The sequence below is a fragment of the Schistocerca americana genome, chromosome 3 (genome assembly GCF_021461395.2).
Source record: "Schistocerca americana isolate TAMUIC-IGC-003095 chromosome 3, iqSchAmer2.1, whole genome shotgun sequence".
Classification (NCBI taxonomy): domain Eukaryota; kingdom Metazoa; phylum Arthropoda; class Insecta; order Orthoptera; family Acrididae; genus Schistocerca; species Schistocerca americana.
Window position 1 is genome coordinate 558,990,711 of NC_060121.1, and position 6,637 is coordinate 558,997,347.

Below are 6,637 nucleotides of genomic sequence, written 5' to 3' on the forward strand. Positions count from 1 at the left end.
ATTGTGAATACATATTTGTACAAGTTACAAAGTCTTCAATAACAGAATTTTTATTTCTACAGCTGAGCCGTATATGACTTGCATAGCTTAAAATGGCAACTAATCAGTTGATACCAGGACTTACTATCATTAAAAAGAGTAGAAAGAACAAAAATTTACTAATGGTCATTTACTGAACACATTGGAAGGCAGCGATTTTAAGTTTGAACATAATGAATTGGTGGAGAATAGATTAAATCTTAAGAACGTAGGGGTATGCTGTTGTGATGATAGCGTGGAAGCAGAGATTTCAAATATGTTTTATGACAGTATAGTATTGGAAAATATGGGCAGTGATGGTGATGAAAGCTGTCCAATTAGAAAACTACTGAGAGAAAGATTCTCAGTTTGAAAATAGAGGAATAGCAGTGATCATGAGGCAGACAGATATGCTACCAACTTACACTCTTTGCATTTTGCTGAAAATCCACAGCCAAGACATCCAAAATCACATGATCAGTTATACAAAATATGGCCTATACTGAATTATTTTAACAATGGAATGAGGCCTATCTCTGAATAAATCAGTTGTTCTTTGTAGGAGGAGATTGTCGTTTAGACAAAAATACCAATTAAAATATTCAAGTGTGCTGTGTACACAGGGATGTTTTGGTGGAAAGTCTAATGCTGAAAAGGTCATTTTACATTTGTTGATGGAGAACCCCATGTTGCCCATCATATTTACATGGAGAGTTATTACAATAACTTTGTGATATCTAAAACTCTGTTGTATCTGAAAGTGGATTGCATTGAGATACTAAGGTTAAATAGGAAGAACATCCCTAAAGAAGTTGTAGTCACAGTACTGGTAAATGAAATACATTTGCTCACTGTTTGCATGACATGATGATCAGAAAATGGGAGGATAGGTAGAATGTTAGTTACATTTTCACAGATTCCATAATACAATGTTCCAGTTGATGAATTCATGCTAGCAAATAATTTCAAAATTGCTTCCATTTGTCAAATACACCACAAATATGTATGGGAGTGATAGAAAGCACCAGATAATCTTGTTTATGTTAATGGAGGACCATATGCTGGCGCAAGAACTATTCTTCCACATCACTGATGTGCTACTTTTCAATTTGCATTACCTGTACAATAAATGCTTAAGGAGCAAAGCAAAGAGGTATGAATAGATAATAAAAACTTCCTCCCATGAAAATTCAAAGAGACATCATAATACATTGTGCAAAATACATCTATACTCTGTAAACCACTGTGAAGTGCTAGGCAGAGTTAGGTCCGATTGTACCAGTTATTAGGGTTTCTTCCCTTTCCATTCACGTATGGAGTGCAGGAAGAATATTGTTTGAAAGCTTCTGTGTGTGCCGTAATTATTCTAATTTTGTCCTCAATCCCTAGGTGAACGATACTTAACATGTTGTATGTTCATAAAATCATAATTAAAAGCCAGTTCTCGAAACTTCATTAGCAGACTTTCTTGGGATAGTTTATGTCTATCTTCAAGAGTCTGCCAGTTCAGTTTCTTCAGCATCCTTGTAAAACTTTCCCATGGTTCAAACAAACCTGTGACCTTTTGTGCTGCTCTTCTCTGCATACGTTCAGTATCCCCTATTTGGTATGGGTCACCCGCAGAGCAATATTCTAGAACGAGTTGCGCGAGTGATTTGTAAGCTATCTCAGAACGAGTTGCGCGAGTGATTTGTAAGCTATCTCCTTTGTAGACAGGTCGCACTTTTCCAGTATTCTACCAATAAACTGAAGTCTATCACCTGCTTTACCCAGGTGTTATACCCAGGTATTTGTATGAGTTGGCCAATTCTAGCTGTGACTCATTGATATTATAGTCCTAGATACTGTTTTTTCGTTATGTGAAGTGCACAATTTTACATTTCTGAGCATGTAAGCAAGTTGCCTACCTTTGCTCCACTTAGAAATCCTATCAGGACTTGACTGAATATTTATGCATCATCTTCCAGACAACACTTCATTATAGATAATTGCATCATCTGCAAAAAGCCTGATTTTACTATTAATCTTGTATGAAAGGTCATTAATATAGGACACAAACAGCAAGGATCCCAACACACTCCCTGGGGCACACCTGAAATTACTTCTACATTTGATGCTGACTCTCCATCTGAGATAACATGCTGCATCCTCCCTACCGAAAAGTCCCGAGTCTAGTCACAAATTTCACACGATACCTTGTATGATTGTACTTCTGAAAGCCATGTAGGTGCGGTACTTAGTCAAATGCTTTTTGAAAAATCAAGAAATACAGCATCTACCTGGTTGCCTTGAACCAAATATTTCAGTACGTTATGTGAGAAAACCCCCCCATGAACCATGGACCTTGCTGTTGGTGGGGAGGCTTGCGTGCCTCAGCGATACAGATAGCCGTACCGTAGGTGCAACCACAACGGAGGGGTATCTGTTGAGAGGCCAGACAAACGTGTGGTTCCTGAAGAGGGACAGCAGCTTTTTCAGTAGTTGCAGGGGCAACAGTCTGTATGATTGACTGATCTGGCCTTGTAACACTAACCAAAACGGCCTTGCTGTGCTGGTACTGCGAACGGCTGAAAGCAAGGGGAAACTACAGCCATAATTTTTCCCGAGGGCATGCAGCTTTACTGTATGGTTAAATGATGATGGCGTCCTCTTGGGTAAAATATTCCGGAGGTAAAATAGCCCCCCATTAGGATCTCCGGGCGGGGACTACTCAGGAGGACGTCGTTATCAGGAGAAAGAAAACTGGCGTTCTACGGATCAGAGCGTGGAATGTCAGATCCCTTAATCAGGCAGGTAGATTAGAAAATTTAAAAAGGGAAATGGATAGGTTAAAGTTAGATATAGTGGGAATTAGTGAAGTTCGGTGGCAGGAGGAACAAGACTTTTGGTCAGGCGAACACAGGGTTATAAATACAAAATCAAGTAGGGGTAATGCAGGAGTAGGTTTAATAATGAATAAAAAAAATAGGAGTGCGGGTAAGTTACTACAAAACAGCATAGTGAACGCATTATTGTGGCCAAGATAGACACGAAGCCCACGCCTACCACAGTAGTACAAGTTTATATGCCAACTAACTCTGCAGATGACGAAGAAATTGAAGAAATGTATGATGAAATAAAAGAAATTATTCAGATAGTGAAGGGAGACGAAAATTTAATAGTCATGGGTGACTGGAATTCGGTAGTAGGAAAAGGGAGAGAAGGAAACGTAGTAGGTGAATATGGAATGGGGTTAAGGAATGAAAGAGGAAGCCGCCTGGTCGAATTCTGCACAGAGCATAACTTAATCATAGCTAACACTTGGTTCAAGAACCATAAAAGAAGGTTGTATACATGGAAGAAGCCTGGATATACTGACAGGTTGCAGATAGATTATATAATGGTAAGACAGAGATTTAGGAACCAGGTTTTAAATTGTAAGACATTTCCAGGGGCAGGTGTGGACTCTGACCACAACCTATTTGTTATGAACTGTAGATTAAAACTGAAACTGCAAAAAGGTGGGAATTTAAGGAGATGGGACCTGGATAAACTGACTAAACCAGAGGTTGTACAGAGTTTCAGGGATAGCATAAGGGAACAATTGGCAGGAATGGGGGAAAGAAATACAGTAGAAGAAGAATGGGTAGCTCTGAGGGATGAAGTAGTGAAGGCAGCAGAGGATAAAGTAGGTAAAAAGACGAGGGCTAGTAGAAATCCTTGGGTAACAGAAGAAATATTGAATTTGATTGATGGAAGGAGAAAATATAAAAATGCAGTAAATGAAGCAGGCCGAAAGGAATACAAACGTCTGAAAAATGAGATTGACAGGAAGTGCAAAATGGCTAAGCAGGCATGGCTAGAGGACAAATGTAAGGATGTAGAGGCTTATCTCACTAGGGGTAAGATAGATACTGCCTACAGGAAAATTAAAGAGGCCTTTGGAGAAAAGAGAACCACTTGTATAAATATCAAGAACTCAGATGGAAATGCAGTTCTAAGCAAAGAAGGGAAAACAGAAAGGTGGAAGGAGTATATAGAGGGTCTATACAACGGCAATGTACTTGGGGACAATATTATGGAAATGGAAGAGGATGGAGATGAAATGGAAGATACAATACTGCGTGAAGAGTTTGACAGAGCACTGAAAGACCTGAGTCGAAACAAGGCCCCGGGAGTACACAACATTCCATTAGAACTACTGACAGCCTTGGGAGAGCCAGTCCTGACAAAACTCTACCATCTGGTGAGCAAGATGTATGAGACAGGCGAAATACCCTCAGACTTCAAGAAGAATATAATAATTCCAATCCCAAAGAAAGCAGGTGTTGACAGATGTGAAAATTACCGAACTATCAGTTTAATAAGTCACAGGTGCAAAATACTAACGCGAATTCTGTACAGACGAATGGAAAAACTGGTAGAAGCCGACCTCGGGGAAGATCAGTTTGGATTCGGTAGAAATATTGGAACACGTGAGGCAATACTGACCTTACGACTTATCTTAGAAGCTAGATTAAGGAAAGGCAAACCTACATTTCTAGCATTTGTAGACTTAGAGAAAGCTTTTGACAATATTGACTGGAATACTCTCTTTCAAATTCTGAAGGTGGCAGGGGTAAAATACAGGGAGCGAAATGCTATTTACAATTTGTACAGAAACCAGATGGCAGTTATAAGAGTCGAGGGACATGAAAGGGAAGCAGTGGTTGGTAAGGGAGTGAGACAGGGTTGTAGCCTCTCCCCGATGTTATTCAATCTGTATATTGAGCAAGCAGTGAAGGAAACAAAAGAAAAATTCGGAGTAGGTATTAAAATCCATGGAGAAGAAATAAAAACTTTGAGGTTTGCCGATGACATTGTAATTCTGTCAGAGACAGCAAAGGACTTGGAAGAGCAGTTGAACGGAATGGATAGTGTCTTGAAAGGAGGGTATAAGATGAACATCAACAAAAGCAAAACGAGGCTAATGGAATGTAGTCGAATTAAGTCAGGTGATGCTGAGGGAATTAGATTAGGAAATGAGACACTTAAAGTAGTAAAGGAGTTTTGCTATTTGGGGAGGAAAATAACTGATGATGGTCGAAGTAGAGAGGACATAAAATGTAGACTGGCAATGGCAAGGAAAGCGTTTCTGAAGAAGAGAAATTTGTTAACATTGAGTATAGATTTAAGTGTCAGGAAGTCGTTTCTGAAAGTATTTGTATGGAGTGTAGCCATGTATGGAAGTGAAACATGGACGATAAATAGTTTGGACAAGAAGAGAATAGAAGCTTTCGAAATGTGGTGCTACAGAAGAATGCTGAAGATTGGATGGGTAGATCACGTAACTAATGAGGAGGTATTGAATAGAATTGGGGAGAAGAGGAGCTTGTGGCACAATTTGACTAGAAGAAGGGATCGGTTGGTAGGACATGTTCTGAGACATAGAGGGATCACCAATTTAGTATTGGAGGGCAGCGTGGAGGGTAAAAATCGTAGAGGGAGACCAAGAGATGAATACACTAAGCAGATTCAGAAGGATGTAGGTTGCAGTAGTTACTGGGAGATGAAGAAACTTGCACAGGATAGAGTAGCATGGAGAGCTGCATCAAACCAGTCTCAGGACTGAAGACCAAAACAACAACAACAACATGTGAGAAAAGTGTGAGTTGAGTTACACATGATCGATGTTTTCGAAATCCGTGCTGGTTGTCATTGAGGGGATCATTCTGTTCAAGATACCTCATTATGTTTGAGCTCAGAACATGTTCTAAGATTCTACAAGAAATCGGTGTCAAGGATATTTGACAGTAGTTTTGTTGGGTCACTTCTACTGCTCTCCTTGTAGACGGGTGTGACCTGTGACTTTTTCCGAGAACTAAGCATGGTTCTCTGTTCAGACAATCTTCAATAGATTATAGTTAGAAGAGGGGCTAACTCAGCCGCAGATTTAGTATAGAATCTGGCAATGTTTCTTCGGGCCCTGGAGCTTTGCCCTGTTTTAACGATATCAGTTGTTACTCAACACCACTGACACTTAATACTTATTTCATTTATCTTTTCAGTGGTACAAGTATTAACATGGGGAATTCTCCTGGGGTTTCTTTTGTAAAGAAACATTTGAAAACAAAATTAAGCATTTCAGCTTTTGCTTTGCTACCCTTAATTTCAGTTCCTGTCTCATTCACTAGGGACTGGTCACTAACTTTGGTACCACAAACAGCCCTCACATACGACCAGGATTTCTTTGGGTTCTGTGAAAGATCACTTGAGGGTATTCTGCTACAGTAATCACTGAAGGCATCATCCATTGCTCTCTGGACAGCCAAACACACTTCATTCAGCATCTCTCTATCTGTATCCCTATGCTTTGTTTTATACCTATTATGCAGTAATCTTGGTTTCATTAGAAGTTTCGTTACAGTGATTATATACTATCAAGGTTCCCACCCATTATTAACTGTTCTTCTTCTTTCATGGCTCTGCAGCTCATGGTGAGCCTTGGCCTCTTCTAAAATTTCCTTCCATTTCTCTTGGTCCTTTGCCAATGCTCTCCAGTTTCTATAGCCCATCTTCCTAAGATCTTCAATTACTCCATCTTCCCATCTGGCTCTTGGTCGGCCATGTCCTCTCAGCCCTCCTGGCTTTCCTTGTAATA